Raw genomic sequence first — 18,229 nt, 5'->3', positions numbered from 1 at the left:
ACACTAGGTGGGTTGCAAACTGACTCACAGATAGAACACACAGTGTGAAAGTAGTAGCACACTCCAAGTCAGACTGCTGACCAGTCACAAGTGGGGTCCTACAGGGATCGGTCCTGGGTCCTCTCCTGTTTGGCATCTACTTCTCAGAAATCCAGGCCAACACGGAGGGACTCTGGATGACCAAGTTTGCAGACAACTGCAAGCTGAGAGCCAGTATTAACTCCCCAAGTGATGTAGACATCCTACAGAAAGGCCTCACTGAGACCAGTGACTCGCTTCAAAACCATGGCCTTAAGCTTAATGCCAAAAAATGTGTCTTCATCCCTTTTGGGAAAAACTCAGTTCCCTCTAATTACCACATTGATGGGAGCCTATTGAACACTGAAGGCATTATAAGAGCTCTGAGGACACAGGTTGACAGCAACCCCTCATTCAACCACCACATTGCCACTGTGGTCAGAAAGTCCTTCTATGTGCCACATCTCATTGTCAAGGGTTTTGCATCCAGGAAGAAAGAGGTCATCATCTCTCTCTACTATTCCCACATTAGGCCAATCATCGAGTATAATGCCCCATTTGTCATGTACCTCCCTAGACACATGCAACAGGTGGAAAGGCTACAAAATTACCTCACAAAGAGGATCCTACACCTTAAACACATGTCCTACATGGACAGACTCAAAAAAACTCCAGCTATTTTCTGTCCCATATCATCGACTAAGAGGCAATCTCTGCTTGACTTACAAAGCCATGTCTTACCCAGCTCTGTTAGAAATGCTACATCTAAAGAAATCCCAATCCCTCCACACCACACACTCCAGAGACCTCAACCTCATTACCACAATCAACAGAACATGCTGGAGGGACAAGTTCATAACCCAGAGACTGCCCATGCTCTGGAATAGACTTCCCCATACATGTCAAGCAGAGCACCTCACTGGCCCTCTTCAAGAGAAATCTTGATGAGTGGATGGGAAATAGAACGTTCACCCCGGGGATCACTCCAGTGGCTCTACTTGATAGAGGCACTGGGAGCTAATGTCAGGCATCATGATGGCAGGGCACTTCCATGGACTAGGCTTGTAAAGGCTCCAGGGTAATTAGCCTAGTACACACCTATGAACCTATGAACTAATTTAAATTAAAGCTGACAGAAACAAGTATAAGCCTGAATCAGTCCAGACTCAGAAATATAAATATACACACAATTTATAGTCTGTAGTAGTGTTTCCTGAGTATGTAATACTTGAAAACAGCAAACTATACAAGCTTTTGGGAACATTTTGTTATAAATGTACCCTCAAGCTTCAGTGCCAAGGAAGTTCTATTAGACTGTAGACAAGTACAGAGTATTTGTGCAGCAGAACCTGGTTAACAGCTTTTTCATATTGCTGCATAAGACTAGAGGGTCTATATGTTTGTCATCTAATAACATTTTTGACTAGAAGGTGTTATAGCTCTGTTAATTGTAGACATTAAGGCAGTTACATACAAAAAAGTGTTGTACCCTGCTAACTGTAGACATTAAGGAATTTACATGCAAAAACAAACAAACAAACAAACAAAAAAAATACATGCTTCATTACTCTGGGGAGAAGAACAGGTGTGAGATGGTCCTGGATGCCTCTGTCAAATGGTACTTCTCAGAATCCGTTGCTGACAGCTCTTAGGGTGAATAAGCACACAGTTAAATGTGATTATGATACTATAGATAGCTGCGCTAAGATAGTAGCCTCAAGTCCAGTCCAGTCTGCATATTTTATTTATTTTATTTTTATTTTCAGTTTGATTACCGGGAAAGTCCACTGGGCCAGAAAGTGCCTATTTTCAGTGGAGGTCCGGGGAGAAAAGCTCCATAAGCAATATGATACAATAAAGGTTACATAATGTTGAAGGTAAAGTTACAAATATAAAATTCATACAGTCAAGAAACGTCAATGCATAAAATGTACTTCAAGAACACAATTAAAGATAATAGAGAACACAGTTTACAGGAATTTCCATTCAGGGCAGCAGGTTTCAACTGTCTGTACTATAAGGATCTGAGGTTACATGCTATTTACAATATTTACATATTTGGAGTCAAGAGAGAGAAATTGCTCAGTCAGAGAATGTTAGCTTAGGTTTGTTTTAGGAGAGTAGAAAATATTAGTTTGAGGGTAGCGTGGAGCAAGGAGTATAGAGAGCTGAAAGGGTAAATTCCTTTGAATTTATGTAGGGTGAGAGCAGAAGCATTTCCGTTTAGAAGACAGGTATGAGAAAAGTTGGGTCTTGAAGGATTTTGAGTTTGGTATGGTCCTAAGTAAAGGAGCTAGGGAATTCCATTTGTTGCCTAGAGAGAAAGAGAGAAGGAGCTGGCCTGCAGGACGTTTGGGTTTGTGGATAGAGATTAAATTTTGGTGTTCAGATCTCAGAGATCTATTTGGGATGCATGGGGGAAGGATGTTTGTTAAGGCTGGGCATTTATCTGGGTAGAATATTAATTTCTGAGTGGAGGTTAGTTGGTTATAGTCTAGGTGGTTAGAGAGTTCTAGCCAGTTCAGAGATTGTAGGGAAAGGCAGTGGTGGGCAGAGTTTTTGGATTTAGTTGCAAATTTAGAGATCTTATTATAGCAAATTTCAAGTTTGGATGTGTTAGAAGAAGACAGGTTAGTTAGAAGAGGGGCTTCATAAAGTAAAGAAGGTAGAAGGTAGGTAGTTGCTAAGGTGTGCCTAGAGGAATTGGAGAGAAAGTGGTTATTCCTATAGAGCATACCTAACTTTTGGTGGGTTTTCTTTATGTTTTGTTGTATGTGGATATCGAATTTAAGGTTTTCATCTATGGTAATGCTGAGGAGTTTTGCAGAAGGGACCACTTCTATAGCAGTGTTGGTTTGGCTTAGGACTTTGAAAGCTGGCTATGTTGGCTATATAGAATCTTTTATAACTGTAAGAATCTTGAACAAGAAAACTTCTAAGAATCATCTGTCTTTTATGAGGTGAATAAAAGGTGTAAACAACTAGATTTAGCATAGATTAAAATACATGAGTTGACCCCTGGTGGTAAACTTAAAAACTGCAAGCATTGTTACATCAATACAACCTAGTTAATGATAAGGTTCCTTTTCTTAATGGACATATAACTTGCTTCACTATTACAAAGTTTGTTGAAATTTCTCTATTATATGTAAAATATCTGAAGTAGCTACACTCCAACTGTGATTGTTTAGAAAACAAGAGTAAGTTAAGAAGGCCTTGCAGAAGTAAAATAAATAAAAAATAGATGCAAGGTGAATAGTTAGAATATAACACATAATAAATTATCTGCATCTGAACAGAAAACGAAATAGAGCATGATGTAAAGAAGTTTGTTTTAATAATACAGGAAATGTAATAATCATCATTAACCTTTACTTAGCAATGCTTAGTAGCTATATGTTGCTGCATTATTACAATTATAAGAATAGCCTACATGATGTTTTATTTTTACAGTGTTGGTAAACAGTCAGAATTCAGCACATTTTAATGTAGTCACTTCACTTTCCCTTTATTGATTTGGTCATTCACTTCTTCTTGTTACAAATAATATAGATAACAATGAATTCAGACTTTTAATCCATTAAAAATAAATGCAGTACAACATTATCTATTTATCTTAACAAAATGTACTTTAATATATTTCACTGAGATAACTGTGAAGCCCTTTAATGTTAATCTAAGAGAAATTCTTGGGAGCTTTTACTTTTTCTTCCAGCTTTTACTTGATTAGAACAATACAGATGAACAAAAGATTAGAGTGTTGATGAATAACTATGCTCACACAATCATTTATGCATTTTTTATATACATATTACACTGTCCCAAAGATTTTTACACAAGTTGTTGGATAATTAACATGCTTTTAAATACAAAGTGAGAGACTTTCAGTTGGACTGACATATACTCTAACTAGATATAAATGTCTGAGCCAGGCTATAGGCTCCTTTGCTGTTCATTACTGTTGTTCACAATACTTTCTAATATATGTGCACCAGTCTTTTGAAATATATATATATTTTTAAGCTCATTTGATCTCATATAGTAATTCATGTCAAAGATAGGAACCTCAACATCCAATATTACATATGTAATATATATATATATATATATATATATATATATATATATATATATATATATATATATATACATGGAGCCCTACTTCCTTTTTAACTGTTTATTTTTGGATAACATAATTAAAATATTAATTTTTATTGTCTCTATCTATTAGATAAAGATTTTGTACTTGTTTTAAACTCATTTGATCTCATATAGTAATTCATGTCAAAGATAGGAACCTCAACATCCAGTATTACATATGTATGTGTGTGTATATATATATATATATATATATATATATATATATATATATATATATATATATATATACACACACACACACACACACACACACACACACACACACACACACACACACACTAATATATGTGTGTTTCTCCTTTTTCCTCACTACATTTTAATAACTTAGTGGAAGCTATTCAATCAATTGTATGCTTACAACACATGTCTCTTTACTAGAACATTTTAGAGCTGATAGGTATGTTCATGATGGTTTGTGAAAGTAGTTTGATTTTATCTCATCTTTCAAACTGGGAATTTTTTTTATTCCACGTATGTGTTGGGGAATTACATATTTGTTTCTCTATGTTTTAATATAATTATTTTGTTGTTTCTTTCTGCACTTAGGCCTGATTATAATATACTTCACATCATATTCACAGTCATGATTCTTGCAAACATGCCACTTAAATCAAAGTTTGGAAGTCTCAACTTTTCATTGAATGCTTTGAGATAACAAAATCAGTTATTACTGACTATTGGATAAATTACTGCTACAACTCACCATGTCTTTGTCTTTAGCTTCACTTAATATAAATGGCATTAGTAATTCAAAGAAAAGGTCAAACCTTTTGACATACCTTAATTTAAACAAACCACAAATAGTATTCATATAGGAAACCCATTTTAAAAATACAGAAAAGGATGTTTGAAAACCTAACACTTATACAGTACTAGCTTATGCTTCATTTAAGTCTAAAAGGAGAGGAGTGATGATCCTGTGGAAGAATAATATTATCTGCCCTCAAATATTATAAAAGCATGAAGACCCTGAGGGACTACTAGCTATCACTATCCTAAAATTCAGTCATAAAATTTGAACGGTTGCTAACCTTTACTAGTTCCCAGGACTGGGTGCTTCAACTGCTAAATAATATCTCAATCTTATTGATAGTATATCAAAAGGGAATTTGATTCTAGGGGGTGATTTTAACTGCTTATTAGGTAATTCTGATACAACAAGTAGTCATTCATTTAGACTAACATCCACTGGTAAAATTCTTAAGAAATGGATAAATTCTCATAATCTGCATGATATGTATAACTCTAAAAATAACAAATCACACTGTTATACACACACACTGATCATAGATTTAAAACTCAAACCAGAATCAATAAAGTCCTTACCTCCAATGATTTAAAATTAAAGCTTACATCCTTTATTATCCTTCCTTGTCCTTTATCAGACCATGATTGTCTTATGTTAGGGATCTAGGACTATTGAACAAAAGTTCAATAGTTCGAATCCACAATCGCCGAACACACTTTAACAAAAGCGCTTTCATTGAAAAAGTGCTTTTGTTAAAGTGCGTTAAGAAAAAAACAATAAATCTACTTTTATGCAGGGTGCAAGCCCCCCTGCACCCCCCATGTGGGGGGCTGTGCCCCCCACACCCCCTACTTTAATATTCTTCCTCTGAGATCGCACTACAGTGAGGAAAAGGGAATATTCCCTTATCCACACCGTAATACAATCTCTGCAACAGTCATTCCCTCACGACTCCCTCTAGCTGCAGGCATACTTCCGTGAAAGTGCTTTTTTGGTAAAAAGCACTTTCGCAGAAGTATGCCCGGCTGTTTGTACTTCAGTGAAAAGTTCCTTCGGGGATCAGTATTGATCCCTATGTTAGATATACAAATAGATGTCACAAAACTAAATACTGTTACTAGAATTCCTACCTATATTGCCAAACTAAAAGACTTTAAACCATGGTTATTATCAGAATTAAACTTCTTCTTCTTAGAGACAAATAATAACTCTGAAACAAACATTATTATGGTTTGGGATGCTCTAAAAACATATATTTGTGGTAAAACTATAGTCTGGTATGAGAAAAAAAACTTAAGGAATGGGAATCAGAACTACAAAACCTGCAATCTCAATTAACCCCTTGAGATCTAAGTCATCACAATTAAACTCAAATAACAAAAAAGAAACAGACGCAGTAAACAAGAAATATCTAGATATTTTGGCACACAAAACAAACTTAGCACTAGTAAAAATTAAATTAAACTCTTATCCTCTTACTCCCAAACACATGCACAATTTGTCATTAAGAGCAAAATTACATTCCAAGGTAAATAATATCTTAAACTTATTACATGAAGCTACCAATAAGACAGTTTCTGATATCAGAGATATATTAAAAGCCTTTAGATATCATTTCACCAAAATTATAACTTTGATAGTATAAACAAAAATGTTACAGCCCCAGAATTAATCACTTTAAATTTGAATGCCACCCCAGAAAAATCTTAGTACAACTCTCAAGAAATGAATAACTCTAAATTAAATCAAAAATAAATTCAAAAACCTTAAATCAAATAAAGATCCTGACATAGATGGCATCATAGCAGAGATTTATAAGCTTTTTCCAGATTCAATTATATCTTTACTTCATAAGACCCTGGTTGAAGTACAGTCTAAAAATCTGATCCCTTCCTCTTGGAGATACTCCTTGATTACCCCTATTCTTAAATCCGACAAAGATTTGCAGCTCTGTAAATTGTATAGACCAATTTTATTATTAAATAATGACTACAAACTCTTTATGTCTATATTTGTGGACAAAATAAAGATTCCACTTTCACATTTAGTTCATAATGACCAAACCAGGTTTATTCATAAAAGACACACTCATGATAATATCAAAAGAATATTAATATTAATAGAATTCTTAAACAAAGAAAATAAAGAAGCCTTGTTGGTGAGTCTAGACATAGAAAAAGCATTTGACTCTGTAAACTGGCATATTTTGTTTGAAACACTAAAAGCATTCCCATTTTCAATATCTTTCATCGACATGATAAAGGCTATTTATAAAGCTAAATCAGCATATGTCAAATTAGGCCCCTTCACTTCAAAGTACATCCCCATAACCAAATTTACCAAACAAGTTTGCCCTTTATCCCCAATATTATTTGCCCTTGTCATAGAAATATTAGCGTCATTAATAAGCAATAATCACAAAATCAAAGGCATTAATATTTATAATTAATACAATTCTAAAATAGTGCTATTTGTGGATGATACTCTGCTTACCTTACTTAATTCAAATCAAGAATTACTAGAACTAGACACAATAATAAATAATTTTCAAAACGTTTCAGGCTTCCACTTTAATAAGCAAAAATCTAAACATATTATTCTTAATGACAAAGGGAAATCTCAGCTAGTTAACCAAAGCATTACTGGAGAACAAATTAGTATATTGAACTACTTATGGATAACCTTATGCAAAAACTTGGAAAAAAACAAGAGAAACAAATTATAAAAGCATAATATCTCAGGTAAATGCATAAGTAGCTTGAACAATATGTGTTTTTTCATTCAAGGACAGACTGCAATTGTTAAAAATGACTTGCCTTCCAAAAATCTTATATATTGTTCTGGCTCTAGACACCCATCCTGGGAATAATTAAACTCATAAATAAAACTTTATTAAACTTCCTATGGTACCCAAACAAAAACAGAATTGTGTATATGCATCATATTAGATCTTGGGATGGTGCTGGTTTAAGATTCCCTGACTTGGAAACATATATTAAAGCATCATTACTTAAAAGCACATTAAATTGGATTGACTCAAGTTACAAATCAAATTGGAAAGATAGCCATATAGCTATAATACAGAATGAGAACTCAATGTCATGTAAAATTCCTTCCAAACATTCCTCCAATAAGATCTGGTTTCTTGGGGATTCCAAGATGGTCACCAGCTAGGAAGCACAATTCTCAGTCAGCTCCTGATAAAAATCTGCAATCTAACCCAATTAGGGCCTCAGCACTCTGGCTACCTCATCAAAAATAGATAATACTGTTATATAATAGATACTGAATCATCTCTGCTGCAAATTTCATAAAATAATATAAAGAATTTATATTTATCTGCAAGAACAACATGTGCTGATCTGGGTTTCTTTCAGGCAGTACAGGCCTCAACAGCAAATCACAGGAAGCTACACAAAGAAATAAGCTTTTGATAAATATTGAACTATGGATTCAATAGAAGCTCAAACGTCAAAAACAAGATTTTTCTCAAATAACCATGCCTGAGAAAGAAGTTTGTTCAAAGAGACAAAAACTGTAAAACAGCAACCTAATTTGCAAAAGCAAACTGCCAAAATGAAGTCAGAACAATCCCTTTTTATGGAAGAGCTCAAAGCAGCTTTAACACCCATGCAAGAAGAAATCCATTCTTTTTCTACAAAATTAAATACCTTTGGAAGTAATCTTGATCAAATACTAACCAGACTGGAGAAAAATGAAGTGAAAGCTATGGCAAATGAAATAAAAATAGAAGAGATCCAGAGAAAAAACTAAATCCACAGAAAAAAACAATGTTTGAAATCCAACAAAAAATAATAGACTTAGAAGCTAGATCAAGGCGTAACAATGTGCTCATTAGAGGTATCCCTGAAACCTATGAACAAGCTTCTCTACAAAATGTAATAAAAGAAATCATTGAGCTATTCTTGGACAACAGTGCTTCAGCCCAAAATGTTACCATAGAAAGATTCCACCATGCATTAAGGAAATCACAAACTTTTGAAGCTCCAAGACAAGTTTATGTGAGAATTTTAAATGCAACACATGCTAATATGATCATACAAGCTGGCAAAACAAAAAAAAAAAACAAGTTCTATGGAAAGGCAATAAAACAACAATTGCACAAGACTTACCCTTAGCCATTAAGCAACAGAGACAAGTTCTTTCACCCTTCTGCACATACTTAATAAAACATAAAATTCCAAATGAAATAGCCTGCTTCCATACATTTTCAATACAAGGGGTCAGCATACCAACCAAACAGCAAAGATGAAGCAATGTCTGCCTTTTTAAAGGGATTTAATGAGATCCCTGCAAAATAACTAATAAAAAGTAAGTAACAACTAATACTGTATGCATCAGCATTTCAAATGTAATTATACTATAAACTACCTTAAATCCAACTAATACAGGCATAGCTAGCCTTTTTTACTTATTTTTTAAAGTTAATGAAGGCAATTATCTGCTTATTGCATGAGAAAAGTCTCCATGGGCTTTCCTTTCCATTGCAACATTCTAAAGCCATTTTTCCAGGAAGTTGAGCCCTGTCTGACGTCCCTTGAACTTTGACCTCACAAAGCACACATGAACTAAACTACAGAGTGATGTCAGAGTCAATTCAAGTCGATGGCAACCAAAAGGATACAAAAAAAGTAAAAATAAAAATTGTGTGACTAAACTAAGAGAGCCAATAGAATGAGCAGAATGACATCCAGGAAGTAAAGTGCAACAAAACAAGGCTGGAAATCGAGTGGCAACTGTATTTAATGAACTGGATGGTTTCCAGCACTAAAAACTCACAGGTACTGTTAATTTTACTGTAAATAACTAGCAGTAGGATTTAGAAGACAATTGTAGAAGAGAAAACAACATTTAAATAACTGAAAACTTGGAAGATAAGAAGAAGAGAGAGAGAGAGAGAGAGAGAAAGGAAGAGAAAAGGATAGGAAAAAGTACTACAAATCTGATCCCTGCACAGCAAACTGCTCATGCAGGAATAAGTATCATGCTATGGGGACCTGAACAATATATCCCTGCAAAGAACATTGCTTCATGTACTTGTCTAGCCAACATTTTTTTGCCTTAATAGCAGCCAGAGAACTTTAGAAGGTCACTAAATGGTATAATTTACTTGTTGCAATGCATTTTTTAATATGATGCCTATAGTGGAAATATCTCTGTTTGATATGGGAAGGTCATATAGAACTGTAGTATATAACATATGATCATACTATATTTCTTCACATATTCTACAGTAACAGAGTCTACTGCTATATCAAGATTGTTAAATTCAAGATTACCAATTGAGGAAAACACTATATGCTACCCTTTATAGCAACAACAGATAAATCCTGACTTATCTAGCTACCCTAGAGATATTTGCTGTCAACATAGTACCTCTAGACACTTATAATTAGTCTCAGGGTCTTATATTAAACTAAAATATGGAAGTTGCAGGATAGCAGTTACCCTTAACTCCTGATTGGGTTAGCAATGCTTATGTCAACCACAACTTAAAGCTGCTGGCTAAGTGGTGAATATCCTGGCAGAATTGTGATGTTCCTCGGAATACGAAACAATCACTGTAAGATAGTTAGAATTGTTTGTGTTTTTAGAAGTTTAAATTCTAGTATTATGAATATAGTATTTGTTTACTGGTTCAACCCTTCTCTTTCAGTGGATAGTGGTAATTGGTCAGGCACTAGGGAGTTTCTGAAGAGCGCAATGTCACCTTTTCTTTTTTTTCTTTCAACACATATCACATACTACTCAGCATGTGTTGCCAATCACTCCACTCATAGCATTCACAGTTACTTCAGTAACATGGGTATTTAACCTAATTATTATCTAAGATGATTAGTGTAGCCTCGTGGAATATAAATGGCTTGCAAGACATTGAAAAGAAAAGGCTAATTTTGCACCTCATATATTAATCAGACTCAGAAGTAACCTTTTTACAAGAAGCTCACATGACTAAGGAACAATGGGACAATTATATAGATAAAAATATTAAGTAGATTCAACAAATAATAGCAGCCGGGGACAGTACTGCATCAAGAGGGACAGTAATAATAATTAAAAAATCATTTAAAGGGAGCATTATCAAAGATGAGTGATACAAAAGGCAGGTGGTGCTACTTCACATGCTCACATCCAGCTTACAAAAACCCTTACTATTTTGTAATGTCTATGGTCCTTGCAACTATCAGCTTGACTTTCTAACTGAAATCTATAACTTGTTAATAAAGCACCCAGACCATCTGATTATAATTGGTGGAGACTGTAACATAACAATAAATCCACCTAAAGATAGATCGAATAAAAATATTAATCAATCACCCCAAGCCACAACTTTAAGACTTTAACCTAGTGGATCCCTTCGAACTAAACAACACTGATAGTTTAAGAACCAAATACACACATTTCTCACCCTCCCATAAGACATGGTCAAGAACTGACATATTTTTAATCTCTCAAAGCATAGCTGTTAACAAAGTTTATTATAACTCAGAACCTAGATCAATATCTGACCAGTCAAAAATTAATATAATAATAACACAAAATAAATCTAGGTTTAGTACCTATAATACTTCAAACTGGACCCTAAACTCAAACCTGCTGAAAATCAAAGAAGTGGAGCAAGAAATGGAAACCTTACAAACAATAATACTCCTTTAATTATTCAATGGGCAGCCTTTAAAGCCACAATGAGGGGTATCCTGATTCAAAAAGCATCACTCTATAAAAAACTAAATAGATAAAAAATAAGTAACATAGAGGGTAAACTAAAACTCATCAAACTAGAACTACAAAAAATCACTCACTTACACTTGAGAAACAAATGGCAAGCTTACAAAAACAATTAAATGAGATTTTAATGCAACAATATACATTCATAGAACTAAGAATGCTATACAAATATGTGGAATGGGCGCAGACCCCCTCCAAAATGCTAGCAAGACTTATTAATGTCAGAAAAACCTGTTGTAAAATACAAGAAATAAAATATAAAGATAAAACCCTTAACTCAGATAGTGAAATAATACAAGCTTTTGAAGAAATATGTCAAACAATCTATGGTCCACAAGATCATATCCATGATGGTCTTTTCCAAAATTTTGCAGACAATCTAGAATTCCCTCAGATTAATGATACTCAATCTAATAACCTAAAAAGTCCATTAACAGTAGAGAAAGTAAAAAAGGCTATTGAAAAGCTAAAACTAGGGAAAGCTACTGGTCCTTGTGGGTATGTGGTAGAGTTCTATAAACAGTTCCAACAACAATTAGCACCAATACTTTTAAAACTATACAACCATATAATAGAATTTGGGATATCAGACCTATATATTAATAATTCCAAGACTATATTTATCCCAAAACCAAACACTGACTCCAAACATCCGAACAACTACAGACTCTTTGCTCTGATAAACATAGATTTGAAGACACTTTCAACAATTTTAGCATACAGAATACAGAAAGTCGCTCCATTTATAATTTCACCTGAGCAACTAGGCTTTATGAGTCAGAGACAAGTATGGGATAATACGCTAACCACTGATGCACTAACCCACCTATGTGCTAAGGACAGATACCCTAAATATGCTTTATCAGTGAATGCAACAAAAGGCTTTGAAAGAGTCAATAAAAAATTCCTCCTTTTTATACTCCGTCAATTTGGATTCCCGCAAGAATACATAACAATGATCAAAACACTGTATAGTAAGGCAACTACAACACTTTATATTAATAAGAAAACATCTAACCCGATAAAAAATGTTAATGGCACCAGACAGGGATTCCTACTCTCCCCAAACCTGTTCAATTTCTATATAGAAGCACTACTTCTACTAATTAGTCAAAGAACATACCATCACCTTGTTTTAGTATCAAAAATCCAAATAAAATGCACAGCCTGTGCAGATGACCTAAATATTTACTTTCAATACCCTAATACTGATGTTGGCAAAATCTTAGTTTCCATAGACAATTTCTCCCAAGTATCAAACTATGCTATTAATCCTAATAAGTCAATTATCTATCCACTAAACACCCTTGGCCATAAGGAATTTTATTTTCCGGATTCTAATATAAAAGTGGAATATACTTTGAAATATTTAGGTATAATCTTTAGTCATACACAATCAGATATGATTAATAACATATTTAAAACTTAGACTAATATAGTCTGCAACATTAGCAAATGGGAAAAGCTTAAACTCTCTACTTTATCGAAGGCCTCAATTGTCAAAATGAACATACTCCCTAAAATTTTATACCAAATGAATGCCAGTTTCATGAAAATTCCAGCTACCTTCTTTAATAAAGTAAAAGTCTGACTAGCAAAATTCATTTGGTACCCAAAGAGTACAAGAATTAGTTACAACAAACTAATACTCCCAAAAGAAAAAGGAGGTCTAAGCCTTCTGGACTTCCAACTCTACCATGAAATAATTAATGCTAGCCGCATTATTCAAATAGCTAACTACGATCCATTGGGTAATGCATGGTACCCATTATGGATTAAATTATTTCACCAGAATATTATTCCATCTAAAATTAACCCGAAAGCGGTTCCCTTCCTAAATCAAGAAACCCTTAAGACATTAAAAATTCACCCAGTTTTAATCAATGTGTGAAATTTTCAAGAAACTACTAATATCATTAAAACTAAAAGATACGATTACTCTTCTACAACCAATACACAACAATCCTGATATAAAACTAGTAAACTCTATGTTAAACTTGGATAAATATTCATTAATAAAAAATCATACAGTATGGGACTTCTACTGGTTATAAAACCTATCAATGGAAAACATCAAGAACATACTTAAAGCAAGTAATAAATATAATGTGATAATAAAACAAATCTTATACTTAATTAACAAAATAACTAAGGATATTATTGTAAATGAGCAAGATGTCAAGATAGCACAACAAATTAAAAAGTTGCTGTTATACAAAAAGAAAATGCTTTCAAACACGTATAAATTAATAACTAAAATTAAATATCAAAATACAATCCTGTTTTCAAAGTATTGGGAAGAACAATGCAGTAACTTGAACAAATATACACTCAGATCATGATCTTCAATAATGCATACCAGACACCTGTCCATCTTAACAAATTTAATCCATCTAAGTCATCTTATTGTCCCTTTTGTCCTAATAAAGTAGCTGATATTCTACACATCTTCTGGAGCTGCAAAACAGTTTATAAACTGTGGTGCTCACTGAGATTCCTCTTAGAAATAATAAGCTACTCAAAATCTACTCTATCATGGGAAACAGTGATACTACATATTTTCCAGAGCAATAATAATAGCCTCACTAAACACATCACTGTAACACTATGTGCCCTATTAAAATTTTACATAGCTAAAAACTGGCTGGACAGATCAAAACTTACTTGGACAGAATATGAAAACATGGCAAAAAACATGTATTAGCTAAGAAGCTCTATACCAAAAGAACCAAACATATTATCAGAACTACTGTAAAGCTTTAATTGATATTCTATCATGAATGGCAAAGTATGCGAAAATACATAAAGTTATTAAACACTCTCTTTAGTTAAGAGTAGTAACAACGTCAACTAAGGTGACATTTTTGTAAATATGTATATATATATATATATATATATATATATATATATATATATATATGTATAGTAGTTTAGATATTTTGTGTATCACTAAGTTGGTGTTATGCCTCAAGATATACTCTTATTGTATTACCATAATATATAGGTCAATTGCTTTACTATATTCATACCTCCTGACTGAACCATAACACAATCATAACTTCATGGTAATCCTCTGTTGTTAACTTTAGCTAAATTGAAATTGTTTTATTACAGTGTGTGAACACCTAGTTTATTAACTTGCTCATGTTATGCAAATTGTAACATCAACAACTTCTATTGCACTGTATATCATTTTTGATTTCATATTATGAAAAAAAAAATTTTTAAAAATTGAGAAAAAAAGATCTGGTTTCTTCTTAGTCAAACAATAATGTGACAAAACCCACAAAACTAAACTATCTAAATAACATTATTAACAACTTTAGAAAAATAATATATTCAAATGCAGATATCAAATCCTGGTTTGACCTAATAATCCCCTTTAAAATCACAAAAAACCTTCCCAGATAAATGTCACATTAACATCTTTAATGAATGGGAAACTAAAAAATGTATTTGTTGGAAACAATGTATTAAAGACTTGGAAACTTTACAATTTCAGCAAATTATGAAAGACTATAACTTATCATCGCAATATTTGTTATTACTACATAGTGTAATTGCTTATTCTCTAGACTTATGCAGAATTATTCAGAACTCTTCGTATTTAGATCAACCTCCCTTACTCATTCTCATATCTGAAATATTAAATTATCAATAGTTTGACAATTTAATATCCAAATTATACACCATTTTGTTAAGTTACAGGTCCATTTTAATAACTAAGCAGTGGAACACAATGACTAAAGGCCATAGTCTCTCTGAGACAGGAAAACTTAAAATTCTATCTTTAGTAAAATTCAGTTATTGGAGTCAATATTGGAGTGTATTTACTTGGACGTATTTACACAGAACATTTTTAACTCCTGAAAAAAATGCTAAATTCAAAAAGTCGAATAACATCATTTGCTGGAGTTGTCTAACATCATGTAATGCAGATTGGTTCCATATTTTCTATGATTACTCTAAACTAAGGAATTTTTGGAGAGATAGTGATGATTTTCTTTTAACTTTGTTTTCAGATAACGTCACATTAACTAAAACTTTAATTTTTCTTAACGTTGATGAAACCTTTTCTTTAAATAAATCAGATCCATACTTATTATGGACAATATTAGAAGTAGCCTGGAAATGTATTACAAGGAAATAGACCTCTATCACCTCTCCAAGTCTTGGTGAATTTCTCTCCTTACTAGAAGAAACCATACACAAGGAAGTCAGAACTAAAGAACTTAGAACATATCCAAGGACTTTTACTAACAATCCACGGACAAAACCTAGTTGAGACTTTCCGAACTGATTTTTCACCTTTTAATAATTATTTGTTTGCTTCACTCAAAGTTTTTTTCTTAAAATATTTGTACTACTCAAACATTTTTCAGGGCTATGTAAATAGTTAATTTGGTTTCATTGTTGTTAAAAGTTGTCTGTTCAGTATAATCAATGTATTAGTGTTTATTCTGTTATTCTATCCTTAATAAAAATATTGAAAAAAAAGTAATTTTACAGTGCAAAGTTGCTGTCCTATTGAATTTAAATGAGTCATCCCATAATTTTTTTTTTGATAATGATAACATTTAACCCACCTGAGCTTTCTCAAAACCTTTTGGCTGGTCTCCCTGCAGACATTAGTTCTCATGATTTTGTTTTGGTGAATAAATTAGATAAATAAACAGATAAAATCCAGGTAAATATCTTGTTGTATTCTATGGGTCATGAAGTATAGGCTATATGTACTTCCTTTTCATTCACAGAGAGCCAGAGTGTTAATGTATATGTTACTGATTTTGTCCTAAAAAAGAAATATAATACACGAAAAGACATGCATCCACAGATGTGTACAAGCAAAAGGTGAATATTTTGAAGATTTTGTAAAACAACTGCATGAACTGGATGGAAATCATGGGCTTAATGGCATAAAAGATGAACAAATAAGAGACAGAGTTGTGACTGGGCTTGGTGATGTAGATGTGTTTCAAAAGTTACAGTTTGATGTTTATTTTATTTATTTATTTATTTATTTAAATAAATAAAAATAAAAAAGTTACTGTTTGATGTTAATCTAACTTTAGAGAAGGCAATGCAAATCCTCAGAGAAGTGCAATTAGTTAAAAGGCTAAATATTAATTTAAGTATCCAACAATGAAGAATAGTTCCCCTGACAGGCAAACACTCCTCCCAAAGGAGTTAGAGACATATCTGTGGACTACCTAGCTTCACTCCTTCCTTAACTGATTTACCTAATATTAAATTAAGTATGGCAAATTATACGTGTGAGGTAAAATACAAAGTTACTGGAAATTCTAAAAAGAGGCATAATTCTGATCAAACTAAACAAATATGTGAGAAATAGACTGAGTGCAGGCTTGGTGAATGAATAAGGCGTGACCATTACCATAATTAGAGCAGTGTGCTGCAGATAGCAGAAGGTGTAAGAAACATAAATGACTAGGCCATTTTGCTGTTGTTTGTAAGAAGAAACTAATTGAAGAAGTTGATTCTGAAAATGAAGCTAAAAATAATGTGCTGAAAGAATTTTTCTTGGGTTTGGTCACTACTACATCTGATCTTGAAGACCAGCAAGTTAAAATTCCTGTTCACCGAACTCAAATACGTTTTACAGCTGATACAGTGGATAATGTTATTGTTTTATCATGTGCTGCAGATAGAAGTTTCTTGAAGAATCTAAAATCCAAAGCTCTGCAGGCAATCTCAAATGCATTGGTTGATTTCTAACCATGTTTGAGTAGAAAAGACACAAGTCTGAGGTTTTTTGTTTATGTATTGAATGGTCTGTATGCAAATAATCTATTAAGCAGAGGGTGGCATGCAAAATTGGCTTAATTACCAGAATAAATAAAGTTAGTGTAGATATGTTTAGCTGCAGTGGTGCAGCAGTTAGCGTTGCTGCCTCACAGCAAGAGGTTCTCCGGTTTGATTCTCGGCTGGGGTGCCTTCTGTGTGGAGTCTGCATGTCCTCCCTGTGGTCGCGTGGGTTTCCTCCGGGTGCTCCAGTTTCCTCCCACATCCCAAAGACATGCAGTAGGTGGATTGGACACTCTAAATTGTCCCTAGGTGTGAGTGCATGTGTGTGTGTGCCTTCTGTGGAAGGTTGGGCGCTGGGCTGGCAACTCGACACCATAAAACTCCACTGCCAATCATGAGCGGACAGCTGATCCGCTGTGGTGACCCCTAACCGGAAAAAGCCGAAAGAAGAAGAAGAAGAAGTGTAGACATGTTTATAGAACAGGTCTGCTTGATTGTGAACCAGTAACAATTAAGAAGGCCGAATGCTGTTCCATATACCATAACTACACACACAGTTGGGGGCTATTTCCTACACTGTTCAAAGTAGAGGCAGAAGTTAATTAACTGCAAAATCTTGATGTTATTGAAAGTGTTACTGAAACAAGTGATTGGTGTGCTCTGGTCCCAGTAATTGAAAAGAGTGGTTAAGTGCGAACATGTGTTGATTTTAAAAAGCTCAGTGATGCAGTTGCACATGAAAGATTCATTATACCTACCCAAGAAGACATAACACTGAAGCTTGTT

This window comes from Protopterus annectens, chromosome 12.part0, assembly GCF_019279795.1.
Source record: "Protopterus annectens isolate FY-2018-M chromosome 12.part0, PAN1.0, whole genome shotgun sequence".
NCBI lineage: Eukaryota > Metazoa > Chordata > Ceratodontiformes > Protopteridae > Protopterus > Protopterus annectens.
The sequence above is the reverse complement of the archived record's forward strand: the minus strand, read 5'-3'. Positions refer to the sequence as shown.